This window comes from Aegilops tauschii, chromosome 6, assembly GCF_002575655.3.
Source record: "Aegilops tauschii subsp. strangulata cultivar AL8/78 chromosome 6, Aet v6.0, whole genome shotgun sequence".
Classification (NCBI taxonomy): Eukaryota; Viridiplantae; Streptophyta; class Magnoliopsida; order Poales; family Poaceae; genus Aegilops; species Aegilops tauschii.
In genome coordinates this window covers 161,381,527-161,400,191 of record NC_053040.3, presented here as the reverse complement: position 1 = coordinate 161,400,191, position 18,665 = coordinate 161,381,527, and positions in this window count along the sequence as shown.

The following is an 18,665-nucleotide window of genomic DNA, read 5'->3' as shown; positions in this document are numbered from 1 at the left end:
ATAGTGGTGGCCTCCATCTCTGCCCAGTATGTCTTAAAACGGGCAAGAGCCATCCGCGCACCCTCTATGCACGCCGACCTCTCTGTAGCGTCGATATGCGGCACAACACCAAGGAATCGTTGCACTAGACCAAAATAACTACTCGTCCTTGGCCCCTCCAGCCAAAGATGATCCACGACAGACCTCATCGCAAGTTCGGACATCCTATGGAGCTCAGCCCACTCGGCCATTTGTTCATTTAACAGCAACGGACGCGTGGGAGCACTGAACTGCGACCAGAACAACCTTTCCACTTCATGATCTTTCTGATCTTTAAAAAACTCAGTCGCATCAGCAGCACTCGTTGCCAAGTCCAAGTACGTGTCTGCAGCACCCCATAATTGGTCCAGAGGGGCATACTTCGGATCTCCGAACATCGCCCGCAACAAAAAGGGCTTCCCAGCCGTGATATCTCCGGCTTGACGAAGCTCCTCCTTCGCCGCTCTGATTTTAGAGTGGGTTTCCTTGGTTGCTACCATGGCTTTCTTCAGGTCTGCCGCTTTCGCTTGGCTTTTTTTCAAGAAGCTCATACCGGTCGGCGGCATCCTTCAGCTCAACAGCCATCTTGGCTATTTTATCTTCGCTCTGGCGACGAGCAGCCTGTTCGGCTCTTAACTCTTCGGCCGCCTTTAGGGCGGCCGCATCACTTCTCCTGGCTTGTTCCTTGGCTCGGGCAAGCTCCGCCCGAAGGGTCTCCACGGCGACAGCTCCATCTGCAGTCACAGCATATTATAGATACTAGCATCATGCTCCTCTTAATATCTGCTGACCATCGGAAAATACATACCCTGTGCCTCGTCAAGCCGCTTGTTAACAAGCACGATGTCGGCATCTGCCGCATCAAGCTGCCGCCTCAGTTCGGCAAACTAACCAGTCCGGCCAGCCGCCGGACCCTCAGCCGCCTGCACATGTAAGCAGCATGATCATTACCTGGGACTATGATCCTCTGTTTGCCGCCTCTGGACAGCAACCAGAGTCTCAGGGGCTACTATCTGTATAGGGCACACCTAGCATGTGCGGTACCGTCAAAAAAAATATTACTTTGCGTACCTCAAAGTCTCGTAACAGGCTCATAAAAGCTTCATGCAACCGACTTTTGGCGGATGAAATCCATTCAACCACCGTACCCATTAAAGTACGATGCGCCTCTGAGATAGCCGCTTGCTCCAGAAGACCCATCAGTGCGTCCGGTCGTGCACCAGACAGTCCCAGACTCTTTCTGTTGCTCTCCTTAGGAGCCGAATACTCCGGACTTCGGGTGGCCGAAGGGTTACCTTCTGGCCTTGGCGGATCAGGAGAAATCCTCCATGACAACACCTCAGGGTCGTCCGCCTCATGAGGTGGGGAGACAGGGGGAGGCGTTTCGCTCTCCATCATCTCCGGAAGAAGATCCCCCGAAGACGAACTCTGTCGAGAAGGGCTAGGATCCGAACTGCAAGACATACGTCTCGGTTATTGTCCTCGGAGATGAAGCAGGATATATTTACCAAAAGAACTCTTGTTCACTTACAGCTCGGTGGAGGGCTGACCCCCTTGCGGGCACGGTGCGGAAAGGATGCCCTCCGGGGCAGGGCCCCCTGACGAAGGTTTCTTCCCTCGTTTGGAAACCCTCGTTTCCAAGTCTTCAGAGGCGGTCCTTTTCCTTCCTTGGGGAGAGGGAATTTTAGATTCTTCTCCCCGATTATCCTCCTTCGCGGAGACACTAATTCCCCCGGTTTGGATGAGTAATGCGTGAGGCCCACTTTCGGCTTCTTTATTCCTCCATTTATCTTCCTCTGATGGCACTTGATAAGGTGCGTGCTCAAGGATCCTGGCTAGTACAGGATCCGGTGAGCCTTCGGGAAGGGGGGCCGAACACCTGATCATCTTCGCCTTTTTTGTCCTGGTCAAAGAGCGATTTTTTCAGAATGATGTTGTGACAAATAAAAAGGCAGCATGTTCGGCCACAGAACTACTTACGTGGGTATCCGGACGATTGCAGTTTAGACCCGCATCCTCGGTGGTGTCCGGACACTTTATTCGTGATCCGAAGAACAATCCGTACATCTCTTCGAGCGTCACACCAAAGAATTGCTGAATAGTTCGCGGTCCTTCCGGGTTGAACTCCCACATACGGAGAGGTCGACGTTGGCATGGCAGGACCCGACGAACTAGCATGACTTGCATTACCTTGACAAGGCCGACATCTCTCTTGAGGAGATTCCGGAGGCGACTCTGCAATGTCGGCACGTCATTAACTGGCCCCCAGTCCAGCCCCTTGTTGACCCATGACGCCAGTTGCGGTGGGGGGCCCGAACGGAAGGCGGGGGCAGCTACCCACTTAGTACTTCGGGGAGCTATGAAGTAAAACCACTCCCGCTACCATAAGTCGGACATCTCCGGGAAGGAACCCTTTGGCCATGGAGCGTCGGCGCCTTTGCTTATTATGGCACCTCCACATTCTGCGTGTCGCCCATCTATCATCTTCTGCTTCACATTGAAGGTCTTAAGCCATAAGCCGAATTGTGGGGTCATGCAGAGGAAGGCCTCACACACGACGATAAACGACGAGATGTGACGGATGGAATCGGGAGCTAGATCATGGAAATTGAGCCCGTAATAGAACATAAGCCCTCTAACAAAGGGATCAAGACTAAAGCCTAGCCCTTGGAGGTAGTGGGACACAAATACGACACTCTCATTGGGTTCGGGAGTGGGGATGACCTGCCCATGAGCAGGCAGCCTGTGCGCAATTTCGGCGGTCAGATACCTGGCTTCTCTTAGCTTCTTGATGTCCTCCTCTGTGACAGAGGAGGCCATCCACCGGCCGTGAAGATTGGATCCGGACATGATTGAAGGTCCAAAGCACTTAGCCTGAGCCTCAGGTGTTGGAATTCGAGGTGGGGGAAGGGAAGGATCGACCGCGAGAAGAAAAGGACAGGCCTTGGCCCCTTTATAAAGAGGGTGAATATCAAGCGTCCTCCGCGTGGCCGTTTGGAACTTGCCTAAAATCGAGGAGTCATACCAGCAGGAACGATTGGGTTACCCACACCCGTATTGATGAGAATCCTGTGATAAGGGGACACGATCTCTGCTTTGACGAGATGTGCCAAGAAAACCGCCTCGCAACACGTGCAGTGGCAGGCTGGAAAAAACGGTTCGTAATGACCGGACCACGGCAGGATGTCACGTTATGAAAAGTTGTCGGCAGATTAGATTTGTGTAATATTACGCTCTCTACGGTGGTATGTGGAATTTATTTTGTAGAGCCGGACACGATCCTTGTGTTCAAAATCATCTATGGAGTATTCAGAGGAGGAACCCGCCTTGCAATGCCGAAGACAATCTGCGTGCCAGACTCATCATCATTAAAGCTTGGTTCAGGGGCTACTGAGGGAGTCCTGGATTAGGGGGTCCTCGGACAGCCGGACTATATACTTTGGCCAGACTGTTGGACTATGAAGATACAATATTGAAGACTTCGTCCCGTGTCCCGATGGGACTCTCCTTTGCATGGAAGGCAAGCTTGGCAATTCGGATGTGTAGATCTCCTCCCTTGTAACCGACTCTGTGTAACCCTAGCCCCCTTCGGTGTCTATATAAACCGGTGAGTTTAGTCCGTAGGATAACAACAATCAGAATCATAGGCTAGCTTCTAGGGTTTAGCCTCTACGATCTCGTGGTAGATCAACTCTTGTAATACTCATATCATCAAGATCAATCAAGCAAGAACTAGGGTATTACCTCCATCGAGAGGGCCCGAACCTGGGTAAATATTGTGTCCCCCGCCTCCTGTTACCATCCGCCTTAGACGCATAGTTCGGGACCCCCTACCCGAGATCCGCAGGTTTTGACACCGACACCAGCCCCCAGCCCCCTGCTGCTAGGGGGCGTGCCACTTCGGGCCCCGTCCGCGTCCCCCGCGGCGGAGGACGGAGTCAGCGGCATGCTCAAGTCAGCGCAAGAGAAGAGCATCATCCGCCACGAGCTCTTTCAGGAGGCGATGGGCATGATGAACCGGCTTGGTGAAGAGCTCGTGGATGTGGACGCGCGCCTTGTGGCCGAGGGTCTTCGTCTGGCGGAGGAGCGACATAAGCTGAAGGTGGCTATCAACCTTGGGCGCCACCAGCTTCATAATGCGAAGGCCGAGGCCTCTCTCATAGCCTCGCGTGAGGCCTGCTCTCGAGCTCAGGAAGAGGCCCGGGAAGCTGACCGCCGTCACGAGGCTGTGGAGAAGCGCGCGTGGGAGCTCCAAGCCTGGAGCGCCTCCTTGGAGCGGTAAGTGGAGGTTGTCGGTGTCAAAACTGGCGGATCTCGGGTAGGGGGTCCCGAACTGTGCGTCTAGGATCGATGGTTACAGGAGACAGGGGACACGATGTTTACCCAGGTTCGGGCCCTCTCTATGGAGGTAATACCCTTCTTCCTGCTTGATTGATCTTGATGAATATGAGTGTTACAAGAGTTGATCTACCACGAGATCGTAATGGCTAAACCCTAGAAGTCTAGCATGTATGACTATGGTAACGAGTATATCCTTTTCGGACTACACCCTCCGGTTTATATAGACACGGGGGGATCTAGGGTTACATAGAGTCGGTTACATAGGAAGGAATCTTCATAGTTGATCGCCAAGCTTGCCTTCCACGCCAAGGGGAGTCCAATCCGGACACGGGTAGAGTCTTCGGCCTTCATGTCTTCACAGCCCACCAGTCCGGCCCAAGGATAAAAGGCCGGATGCCCGAGGACCCCTTAGTCCAGGACTCCCTCAGTAGCCCCTGAAGCCGGCTTCAATGACGAGGAGTCTGGCGCGCAGATTGTCTTCGGCATTGCAAGGCGGGTTCCCCTTTCCGAACTCCAAGATAGTCTTCAGATGTAATGATTGTATCCGGGCCTGTATACACAATTGCAGAGGATATAATATTTCACGAGTCCAATCCGCTGACAACTTTTTGGTAATGTGACATCACGCCTGTTCGGTCATTATTTTCGAACTGTTAGCTAGCCCGTCGCCCACGTCTCGAGACGTGATTTTATTTGCATGTCTTATCCAAGCGGAGATCATGTCTTCCCGGATTCTTATCAGCCCGGACGTGGGTAACCCAACCGTCGCGTGGGCACAACTCCTTGGGAATAAGTAAGTTTTGAGGCCCAGGAGGAGACGTTCGATATTCGTGGCCTTTATATAGGGGTACAGACCCGTCTTTTTCTTTCACGCTTGCTTCCTCCTCAACCCTTGCTACCTCGAGTTCCAACACCCGGGTTTCAATCTCCACAAACTCCAATCATGTCCGGATCCAGCCATCAAGGCCGGTGGGTGGCTTCCTCTGTCACGGAGGGAGACATTGCAAAGCTTCGGGCAGCGAGGTATCTGACCGCGGAAATCCTTCACCGGCTTCCTGCTGAGGGACAGGTTATTCCCACCCCCAGATCCGGCGAGAGGGTCGTGTTCGTGTCCCTCTTCCTCCGCTGGTTAGGGTTTGCACTTAACCCCTTCGTCTGAGGGCTCATGTTCTATTACGAGCTAGATTTTCACGATCTGGCCCTGGACTCTCACTACAAAAAAATACACTTCAGTGATGATACGTGTTTGCCACAGTAGGTCACATTTTCTGTCATGCATGTACATCCATGACAAATTTATGACAGAATCAAGATAGTCATACCTGTGCTATCGTACAAGTGTTCCATGACATTACCAAAATTATCATCACGGAAGTGTCCACTTCCATGATGATAAATCGCGCATCATAGAAGTGCTTTCGTCAAGGGTGACCGACACGTGGCATCCACCGTAACGGAACGCCGTTAAGCTATCGGGTCCGGTTTTGGATCCGGTAACTCGTTAACAGCCCCGACCAATGGGGATTTTCCACGTGTAAAATCATCATTGGCTGGAGGAAACACGTGTCAGCTCACCGTTGGGACAGACGTCATCCACTCATTGGACCCAAAGCGCCTATGATACGTCGACACGTGGCACGGCCCAGCAGAGGCCCATTCCTGTGAAAAGGTCGGCCTGTTTGACTTGGTCAGAAGGTGGCGGGCCGGCCCACGGCAAGCCTGTTAACGGCCTGTTCGCATATAGCCCATTTATAGCCCGCTAACCCAGGGCCCGTTTACGGCCTATCCAAGTTAGGCCTAGTAGCGTCATCTGGGACGTCCAATATAATTCCAGCCTGTTTTAACTTCCGGCCCATGTATGGCCCCTGACGTCTTTTGGCCCATTTGAGGCCCTTAGTAACCCATGGCCCATTAACGGCCCGTGGTAAAACTGGCCCGTAATGAACAATGTATCACTTTATACCCATTAACGGCCCATTATTCCGTTGGGCCGTTTCCAGCCCATGTTATCTTTCGGCCTTCTTAGGGCCCATTTATTCTTGGGCTCATTTCCAACATTCATTTACTTTCAGCCCGTTACTGTCATTTTCAGCTTGTGGGCCAAATACAGCCCGTGGTTACAGTCGGCCTGTTTGTGGCCCGTTAATACGTTGGGCCGTTTTCATAGCGTCATCAAATACGGCCTATTAACGACGGCCCGTTATGGTCGGCCCATGAACGGACGATTTCAACTCTAGCCCATTTACGGCCATAATGTGGTCTGTTATTGGCCCATGTTTGGCCAACCGATCATATGGCCCGTAGAAGGCCCATTGATGATAAGGCCCGTAGAAGGCCCATTGTGTCTACGCCCCGTAGAAGGCCCATTGTGTCTACGCCCCGTAGAAGTCCCATTGTGTCTACGGCCCTTAGAAGGCCCATTGTTTCTACGGCCCGTAGGAGGCCTACAGTAAATATGTAGCCCATTGTTAATGTGGCCTAGTTTAAAAAATAGGTTATTCCGGCCACTAGCAAACCGCGGAAAAAGAACTGCACTGACTACAAGAAAACAAATAAACAAGACAACGGAAATAAATAAGCAAGTAACTTACGCTAGGCTATCACGGCTATTACACATATTACATCCACTGGGCATCAAATTTCGCCACCAGTGCAAATATAGGGAACAAAGCAGCATATAAACGCCGCAGCAAAACAAGTCCAGAACTGAAACCACTTCAGAAGAGCACAAGAAACAATATCCTGGGTACCCATAATGCTGGCAAGATGCTTAGCAAGCTTATTAACTTTCTCTTGTTTGGCGCTTAAATCCTCCAGCACTTGCTGTTGCACCAGAAAGTATGCATCTGAATTCTGCAGGGACTTCCTCAGTCCTTCGGCTTCCTGTCACATAACAACTGATCGATGTCTTTCAACTTGAAGTTGAGACTCAAGAAGCCGAACTGATTCAGGCAGCGAGTATGAAGAGCTGGTGCCAGCAGTAGTAGCCAGTAACTCGAACACTACATCAAGACATGACTTTGGGGTTGTCTCAGTGTCTTCAATATAGTTTTTATCAGCTTTCTTGGAGAACAATAGGGATGTCTCACTATCTTGAACCTAATCTGCATTACTTCCTTTACCATTGCTTAACGGGGTACTCTTCTCCAATATTTTATCCGTGTTCTAAAGGAGAAACAAACAAACACATCACATGTTTACAATGTAGTATATGAAACTCATTTTGGTAAACCAGTTCAGTAGTAAGGTGGACAGGATAACAGCATGAAACAAACATATATCTATGTAGTATGGTCACTGTATGGTCTATATCATTCTAGTTTATATTGCCAAATCAAGATAGATACAGTTCGAATCATATCTATTTAAGACAAAGCAGCATAGACAGAATATAAGTGTCGGAAACTACACAGCAATAACAACACTTGTAATGTGCATGGCATGAGAACATAACAGTTTTTCAATTGAAACTAAAATCAACATAGTGCAAGTTACAACAGCAAACACGTTAAAGAAACAGGTTTAAAACATACCTGTTGCACCATTGGAGTTTCAATTGCATCCTTCAAATTTGAGATTAGTTGGTATGAGTAAATACAGTGATGCAAGAGCAACGTAGTATGAACCATAGCTACGGGACCTGACCTGAGAACAATTCTTCTTCTGCTTTAAGCGTTGACTTGGGGTTCGGAGTGGTGGTCCTCGTGCTTTGGGCACTGCAGTTGCCTTACTAACTGCTCGTGTTTGGGTGCTCTGTGGTGGAGATGGTGATGTGTCAACGGGAACTGAGTTACTATCTGCTAGGGTTGGGGTTAGAAGGGGTGTAGCTGGTTCTCTGTCCAACTGGGTAGGGGTACAATCTGTGTGAGTCTGGGTTATGTGTGGTGGGGCTGGTTCTTGGGCAAGTACAACTGTGGTTCTATCTCCATCGACAGGTAGCACGATCTTTTCTGAAGACCGTGTTTTTACTCCCACAGATACTGCCATCACCCCCTCCAATTGAAATGGCTGATAAACAAGAAAAGTAATTGAATGTACAGACATTGTAAGATAGACAGGTGCAATGGATAGTAGGGAAGAAAACAGGCAATGAAATAATTCACATTTATGTTGTCTAACCAAACAGAATAGCAGGACATAATTTCAAATATATGATGGCTAATTAAACAGGATAGCATGACACAATTTCACAAGTATGATGGCTAACTAAACAGGATAGAATGACATACTTCAAAATATGATGGCTAACTATACGATGTGTCTAGTAAAGTGGTTGGCATGCCATAAATCACAAACATGCCGTCGATGGAAACATGATGGCATGATATAATTCACGGATAGAATGACATAATTCAAAATATGATGACTATGTGAACAGGATGAGATGATATAACTATATTATGTCTTTAGAAAATGGGTTGGCATGCCATAATTCAGATACATGTTGTCTATGAAAACATCATGGCATGATATAATTCAAATATATGATTTATATACTAAGGAAGTGAGCAGAGGGCCATCGCATATATGATGTGTCAACTAAGGAGATGGCATTCAACATCGTGTATATGATGTAAAAACTAAGCATTGCAATACAACATATGCATGATATGAGTAATATAACCCTGCAAAGTTTGAGCATACACCTCAGGGGGATAATAGGACTGGTCATCTGCCTCTGAATCCTCCTCTAAAGAGCTATCTGTAACCAGCAACATATCTGCTTCACCAGGTAGCATTGTCTGCTCTGAAGACCTTGTTTTCACTCCAGATTTCTCCATGCCAATTCAAATGGATGATGCACAGGAAGAGCAGTTGAATATACAAACATTGTCGACAAAAGCAATGAGAAATACAAAAAAACCGGCATGATATAATTCACATATATGACGCTTGGCTAAACAGCATGGCATTGCATAATTCACATATATAATGCCTTGCAACAAGATAGCATTGCATAATTCACATATATAATGTCTTGCAAAAATATGGCATTGCATAATTCACATATATGGTAATTAGACACTAAACAGGTGGCATTCGCACAAATCATGTCTAAACTAAGCAAATGACATACCAATGCAAGATACCATACGCACGATATGAGCAACATAACCCTGCCAAGTTAGAGCATGCACCTCGGGGTGGAATAGTACTGATCATCTGTCTCTGAATCCTCCTCTGGGGAGCTATCCGTAACCAGCAAGATATGCGCTTCATCAGATAGCATAGTCTGCTCTGAAGACCTTGTTTTCACTCCAGAATTTTCCATCACCGTGTCAAATGGCTGATGCACACGAAGAGTAGTTGAATTTACTAACATTGTTGACAAATGTAATACGTAACGAAAAAAGGATGGCCTGATATAATTCACATATAAGATGACTGGCTAAGCAAGATGGCATTGCAAAATTCACATATATGATGCCTGGCTAAACAAGATGGCATTGCATAATTCACATAAACGATGAATAAACTAAACAGATGGCATTCACACAAAGCATGTCTAAACTAAGCAGTTGACATATTTGATGTATAAAGTAAGCAATGCAAGGCACCATATGCATGATATAACCAACATCAGCATGCCAAGTTAGAGCGAAGACCTCATGGGGTAAATAGGAGTGGTCTTCTGCTTTTGAATCCCCCTTAGAATAGTTATCTTCCTCTTGATTACGATCCGGAATGGGTGGAGGGGGGCTGCCTTTGCGCCCACCATGTAGCGACGTCTGCATGAAATTTTATTGCCACGCAAGGCTCATCTCTTTTGCTCTACATGTTCAGTTCCATTGTGTACAATAACTGACATGCATAGGAATAAAACATAGTGAGATTATGTAAGGAGTGCATGCACAAATCCAGAGTGATGGTAGCAAACTGTGGATAGACCCAAAACCAATGATAGCAGGCAGATAATAGCTTTAGTTAAAAAATACAGATAATGGCTCCTTTAATGTTTATTTGCACCCAACGTGAAACTCATAGTAGACACCCGAGATTAACCAGATAGTAGACAGATAGTACTGATTGCTGCCCCAATATGTACCACACAACCATTTAAAAACTCAAGTTTCAGCATGAGTGTGAACCTGAGTCGGAGTCTAATAGGTGAACACGATGATAAAGTAGCATGTCATGATATTAAGCGATGCATAACGTAAGCAGACACGGAAGAGTGCGACCTCTCTTGCGGACCCGTGTAGTCCTCAAGGTCATCTGCTCAGTTGATGATGGTAATGCAGTTGTCGTGGCTGCCGGCGGCGGGGAAGAAGATCTGAGGCGGCGAAAGACAGTCTGGAGAGCGGATCCCTGCTGTGGTGAACCCTTCCGTCGTTGGAGCAGCTGAGCTGGGGTGGAACACAGCACCGCAGGAGCAGGACAAACCACACAAGGTTTTCTTTGACACATATCTGTAACAGAAGTAATTGTGTAAGGGCTTGTTTGAATTTGAGGATTCCAACAATGCAGGGATAGGAAATAGACAGGAATAGGATAGGAATGCACGTGCAAAATAGAGAATTTAAAAACACAGGATTTCTGCCAATCTGGGTGTTTGGTTCACAAGAATTGGAATATCACAGGATGCAAAGAAGTATGGTGAGATTAAGTCAAACCACAAGAAGTGTACAACCTCTTTGGCGAAGCCATGTCGATCTCAGCGTGATTGGGTTGGCCGGTGAGGATGCTCCGGCTGACTTGGCTGTCAGAGGAGGGGAAGAAGATCTTAGGCGTCTGGAGATGGAGCCCGAGGTACTACTCCGCTATGATGGAGGGTTTCGTCATTGGAGCAGCTCCGGTGAGTTGTACGACGCCGAGGCTGAAGCAGGACAAGAGAGACAATGTTAACCTGAGTGGAATTCTAATAGCATCTCCAATAGATGACATAAAATACATAACCACAAAATGTTAGATGTATACATTAGCCGCTCATCTCTGAACTTAACTGTCGAAACTGAATTTAACTGTCGAAACTGAACTTAACTGTCGAAACTGAATTTTGCTGTCGAAACTGAATTTTACTGTCGAAACTGAACGCACTAGAGGTGAGGCTACACGTCAGTCGACTGACTTTTTCATCTCTGGTTAGTCGATTTTGCAGCCGTTGGATACGAAATCAAGGGCCTGCAGTTCATCTTCAACCTCCACGCCCTGAGCCGCCAGCCACCACAGGCCAAATAGCCGCCCCGCCCGCCCCGAAAACACTCCCCACCGCCGGTCCGACGCCGCCCCGGCCATCCCTCTAGCCCCCCCCCCCCCCCGTGCCGAGCTTTTTCTCCCGTGATCCCCATGCCACCGCCCCACCACCGCCGGCGACCACCGCCCCCATTGAGGGAGCCTGGATTAGGGGGTCCTCGGACTGCCGGACTATATACTTTGGCCGGACTGTTGGACTACGAAGATACAAGATTGAAGACTTCGTCCCGTGTCCAGATGGGACTCTCCTTTGCGTGGAAGGCAAGCTTGGCAATTTGGATATGTAGATCTCCTCCCTTGTAACCGACTCTGTGTAACCCTAACCCCTTCCGGTGTCTATATAAACCGGAGGGTTTAGTCCGTAGGACAACAACAATCATAATCATAGGCTAGCTTCTAGGGTTTAGCCTCTATGATCTCGTGGTAGATCAACTCTTGTAATACTCATATCATCAAGATCAATCAAGCAGGAAGTAGGGTATTACCCCCATTGAGAGGGCCCGAACCTGGGTAAACATTGTGTCCCCCGCCTCCTGTTACCATCCGCCTTAGACACACAGTTCGGGACCCCCTACCCGAGATCCGCCGGTTTAGACACCGACATTGGTGCTTTCATTGAGAGTTCCACTGTGCCGTCATGATAAGGCTTGATGGCTCGCCTTGTTATCAAGGACAACATTACCTCGGGGGGAGCCCTGGCTATAGGCCAAACTCTCCGACTAGGCGGCTTCGTCATGACCGCTCGTTTGGCCGTCGTGCCGACGATGACTTCTCGGGTCATCAAAAACAGCCTCCACGTCGGCTCGGGATTCACCGAGTAGATGGATCCAATAGAGCTCTCTTCCTTGAACGAGCTCTTGGATCGCATCGCCGCCCTGGGAGTCACTATGGACTATGATCGGATCGGGCTTAAACCCAACCAAAGGGAGATTAACTCTCCGCCGGTCACCCATCAGATAGCGGTGTTGGAGGAGCAATGTAGCGATTCTTCCTCTATTTTGAGGACAAACTATGTCCGGATTCCCGAGCTCTCTGAGCCGGATACCCGTCCACGGGAGGACATGGCCCAAGCTTCGAACCTAGAATCAGACAGCGGGCCAGAACTATTGGGCAACATCCCGGAGCCCGAACTACTAAGCTCGGAAACTCCTCCGACCCTGGGTCTCAGATCGGGTCAGGGTTTGGACCCAAATCTACCCACCCACCCAGACATAAGTGATCTTTCCCACATTATACAAGAGCCCCAAGAGACAGTACATCACTATTGGGCCAGATTCCTCCTCGTAATGAGCAAGGTCAAGGACTGTCGCGAGGAAGACGCAATTTCATTCTTTTGCAAAAATTGCACGGACAAGGGAATCCTCAACGCCATAAGTCGCTGTGACATAGCACACTTCGCTGACTTGGCGACCATAGTACAGAAGTACTGTGGGATGGAAAGCGCCTGGAAAACCCAGACAAAATTCTAGGATCCTCCGTCTCTCACTAAACCCCCCGTCCGAACTAAACGGGTGTACTCTCGTAAGTCACCCGATCCAATTACAAAGAAACCAAAGCCCACTACAGGGCGTGGAACTGTATTGGAGGGATGGCTGAATGGGCAATGCAAAATTCACAGTGCAGCGGATACCATGCCAACACACAGCCTTAGAGCATGTTGGATACTCCGGCAGGTGGCCAAGAGCGGCGAGGATCTCCTCATCAACAATACAACAGAGCACCATCCCGTGGAAAATAACAATATAGTATTGACAGTCTTCGAGACCTTCGCCTCAAATAATAGGCGCAAGCGAGCACTCCGCAGCCTTGCCGAAGTCTGTCATGTTGCAGCAATAAATCCATGGAACAACACGGCCATAACCTTCAATGCCAGTGATGAACCTCAATTCCGAACAGCCCGAGCACCAGCCGCTTTGGTCCTTAGTCCAATTGTGGACGGCTTCCGGCTTACTAAAGTGCTCATGGACGGTGGCAGCGGATTAAACCTCATCTACGAGGAAACTCTTAGCAAAATGGAAATAGACAAGAGCCGCATTGAGCAAAGCAGCACGGCCTTTAGAGGAATCATCCCTAGTTGGGAGGCACGATGTGCGGGAAAAATCACACTAGATGTGGTATTCGGCACGTCGGAGAATTATAGGTCCGAAGAAATCACATTCCAAGTGGCCCCATTCAGTAGCAGATACCACGCCCTTTTAGGGCGGGAGGCATTCACGATCTTCCAAGCTATACCCCATTACGGGTACATGAAGCTCAAAATGCCCGGGCCCAATGGAATCATCACTCTAGCTAGTGATCCGGACATAGCACTCCGCGCCAAAAATAAAACCGCCGCACTAGCCCTCGAGGCGTTATCCGAAGCCCTTGCGGCCGAATAACTAACTGCGCTGCGCTCCAAAGTGGACAGGGACGACGTGATACTCGACAAAAGACCCAAGTCCACCTCTTTTAAACCAGCGGACGAAATAGTCAAATTCCAGGTCCACCCAACGGACCCTACAAAAACAGCATCCATCGGGGCATAACTGAACCCCACAACAGACGCCGCACTGCGGAAGTTCTTGCGCAAGAATTGGGACATCTTCGCCTGGCATCCTTCAGACATGCCAGGAATCCCACGCAGGCTGGCCGAGCATAGCCTTAACATTCTAAAGGGGTTCAAGCCGGTCAAGCAGACTCTTTGGCGTTTCTCTGAGCCTAAGCGACAAGCCATGGGAGAAGAGCTGGCCAAGTTACTCGAGGTCGGATTCATTAGAGAAATAAAACATCCGGACTAGCTAGCAAACCTGGTGATGGTACCAAAGAAGGATAAATCCTGGCGCCTATGTGTCGATTTCAAGGACCTTAACAAGGCTTGCCCCAAGGATCCCTTCCCCCTCTCCCGCATCGATCAAATTATCGACGCTACCGCAGGACACGACTCATTGTGTTTCCTCGACGCATACTCCGGGATACCATCAAATTAAGATGGCGGAGTCCGATCAAGCCGCAATTTCATTTATCACTCCATACGGCCCCTTCTGTTTTAACACCATGCCCTTCAGGCTCAAAAACGCCGGTGCAACGTATCAACGCATGATTCAGACATGCCTGGAAACACAAATCGGCAAAACAGTGGAGGCATACTTAGACGATGTGGTCATCAAAACCAGACACATCGAATCTTTAATAGATGACTTGAGGCTTACGTTCGACAATCTCCGAACATATGACATCAAGCTCGATCCGGAAAAATGCGTTTTGGGCGTGCCCGCCGGAAAGCTCTTGGGCTTCATCGTTTCCAATAGAGGAATTGAAGCAAATCCGGCTAATATTCGAGCTCTGTCACAGTTGGCTATCCCAACAGACCTCAAGCAAATCCAGAAATTAACTGGATGTCTGGCTGCCTTAAGCCACTTTATCTCCCGATTGGGAGAAAAGGCACTACCCCTTTATCGCCTTCTTAGACGCACTGAACACTTCGAGTGGGCGGATGCGGCCACGGCCGGATTGGAAGAAATAAAAGCCGTCTTGGCCACCAACCCAATCTTGGTCGCGCCAAATGTCGGTGAACCAATCCTGTTATATATAGCGGCAACACACCAAGTTGTAAGCGCAGTGCTCGTCGTCGAACGAGAGACGGACGGACATAAGTTCCCGCTTCAACAGCGGGTATACTACGTATCCACTGTCCTCACTCCATGCAAATCACGGTACCCACATTATCAAAAGATAGCATACGCGGTCTTCATGGCATCCCGAAAACTACGACACTACTTTCAAGAGTGTTCAATTACGGTGGCCTCCGAAGTACCACTCAACAACATAATAAAAAATCGCGATGCCATGGGCCGGATTGCTAAATGGGCAATCGAGCTCCTCCCGTTTGACATAACATACAAACCACGGCGAGCCATTAAGTCACAAGTACTGGCTGATTTCGTCGCCGAATGGACGGAAGCCGAACTCCCTAAAGAGTACGGCGCGTACTCTAATTGGATCATGCACTTTGACGGCTCTAAGATGCTGGCTGGTCTGGGGGCAGGCGTCGTCCTGACATCCCCCACCGGAGATACAGTCCAATACGTACTCCAAATATTATACATAGACTCCAACAATGCAGCAGAATATGAGGCCCTGTTGCATGGTCTCCGGTGGCAGTCTCCATGGGCATTCAACGCCTAGAGGTGCGTGGGGATTCGAACCTCGCAATATCTCAAATAAATGGAGACTTTGACGCCAAGGACCCAAAAATGGCGGCTTACCGCAACGCCGTCCTCAAAATGCCAGTCGGTTCAAGGGGCTTGAATTCCACCATGTGGCCCGAGAAACCAATCAAGCGGTGGATATCCTCGCCCGCATCGGCGCTAAGTGCGACCCTGTCCCACCTAACATCTTTTTGGAAAGGTTGTTTAAGCCATCCGTGGTGTGGGAAGGGGAGACCGGCAACAACAGTCCGGATCCGGCCACAACGCCAGATCCCGAACACTCTGACGTAATCGGAGGCCCTGCCACCGAAATAACACCTTTAGCCCACGTGATTATGTCTGTCATCGCCTCGTGGACAGAACCCTTCTTGGCTTACCTAACTAGGCAAGAACTCCCTAATGACCCAAACGAGGCACGTTGCATTGTGCGGCGGTCTAAAGCCTACAAGGTCCACGAGGGAGACCTTTATAAGAAAAGCGCTACCGGAGTACTTCAAAGGTGCATCTCTGAAGAGGAAGGACGGCAACTTTTGGCAGAAATTCATGCTGGACTTGGCGGCCACCACGCCGCAGCTCAGGCCCTTGTAAGCAAGGCCTTCCGTACAGGTTTTTACTGGCTGACGGCCCGAGCAGACGCACAGGACATCGTTCAACGTTGCGTCGGTTGCCAGCCTTTTGCAAACCAAAGCCATATGCCACCTACCGCTCTCCAAACAATCCCCATTACTTCGCCCTTTGTGGTCTGGGGGCTTGATATGGTCGGACCCCTTAAAGGGGGAAGCCATAAGAAAAAATACCTATTGGTCATGGTGGATAAATTCACCAAATGGATAGAAGCCAAACCAGTTAAAACGGCCGAGTCCGGACCAGTGATAGACTTCATATCCGGGGTTGTACACCGTTACGGCGTCCCCCACAGCATCATCACCGATAACGGCTCGAACTTTACAGCCGACGAGGTAAAAACTTGGTGCAGCAAGATGGGCATTAAGCTTGATTATGCCTCTGTCTATCACCCTCAAACTAACGGTCAAGTCGAGCGAGCAAATGGTCTTATCATGAGCGGCATTAAACCCAGATTAATGCGATCCTTGAAGGAATTAGATACGCACTGGGTCGAGGAGCTCGACTCCGTACTATGGGGGCTGCGGACCATGCCGAATCGCACTACCGGATACACACCGTTTTTATGGTGTGCGGCGCAGAGGTGGTACTGCCCTGCGACATCATTCATGACTCACCTCGAGTGCGCAGGTACGAAGAGAAAGAAGCCGAGCTTGATCGGCAGGACAGTTTGGACGCCCTAGAGGAGGAGCGTGACGTGGCAAAAGCCCGCTCCGCATTCTATCAGCAACAGGCTCGGCGGTATCAAAGCAGAGAAGTACGGGCCAACACTTATAACGTTGGCGAACTCGTTCTACGCCTACCAGAGAAGAAAAAGCACAAGCTCAAGCCCAAATGGGAAGGTCCCTTCGTTATTGACAAAGTTCTGACCGGTGGAGCGTACCGTCTGCGGGATGCATCGGACAATCGACTCGAGCCAAACCCATGGAACGCAGCCAGACTCTGAAGGTTCTACGCCTAGTGCCGGACTATGTGTTTGTCTCCTTCCCTCCGTCAATTTTTTATATATATCCGTTATCTGTCTTTTCTTTCTTCCCTTTTTCTTCACGGACTTAAAAGGTTAAAATGTGTCTTGACTACACAATCTTGACGCGTTAGGCGTGCTCATTATACCTGGGGGCTTCTTATACAGAAGCTTAATATAACTATGTTCCGGGCTCTATGCCCCCCGCACATGTGTTACTTTTCCACATGTACCTTTTCTTCGCCATTATATGCATCGATATGACTTAAGTTTTGGCCAAGTTGGGTTGCCTGGCTCTTGTGTTTATGCCCTACGTTCCCGTTAATTCGGCTAGGGCATAAGGGGAGCACCACTGCGATTGTTACTGTTGTGTCAGCCGGATGTGTACCTCAGACTGGGTGAAGCCGAAAGCTAGCGTTCTTAAGGGAATATTCGGTCGGTGAACAAAAGATGACTTTTACTTATTTCAATAAATGCCCCCAGATGTTTATATCCTGCGTCTCTTTTCGCAGTTCGGACATGCACATTAATGCATGCGTACCCAGGGAAAGGAACCCTTAACGGAACTATTCTCCCTGGAAGATGTTTCTTACTATCCATGTAATATAACATAGCTAGTTGGGTACTTGTCTATTCAAGCACTTATGACCCCTACGCCTGGTTTCCACGCGTACCCCGGTTTTTGCATAACTGAGCGGGTATTCGGATACACTCCGGACTGTCGGGTCCGGAGATCGAAGCGAAAAGGTCCGCCATGACAAATGAATTACAATCCGGCTAGGGACAATATATGTCACTTGAAGTACACACTCACTTAGACTGACTGAATTCTTCTTCTATACCATCCAACAGGCTGTCTAGCCTACAATCCTGTTGGGAATACTTTGCGGCTAATTTCACCTGGTCATACACCAAACTGATGGGTATCTCTTTCCCATCAGACCCCACAGGTCCGACCTCGGCCATGTGGTTCGGGTCAGCCTTGGTATATCGAGTCTTCACCATGGCCCAGGCTTCCCTTGCACCTTGTCGGCAGGCAGATATCTTCCATAATCGGAAGCACCGCCGCGCTCCCTTGAGCATCTCTACAAGCTCTCCCGTGCCTCCTAGTAGGGAGGCGGAGGGCCACAAGGCTTGGGCAATGCTCTGCATCACCTGTCGAACTTGTTCGTGCAGTTGTGAGAGCTCTGGCAGAAGATCACCCGCAGACCCGGGCATCTCCTCTGCGGGACGACCCGTCAGCATACCTACAGATATAACTCTGTTAGCCGGTTTCTTCGCCGAACTCTATAAAAGTTCATTCAAGCACTTACTAAAAATGCCGCATCGAAGCCTCT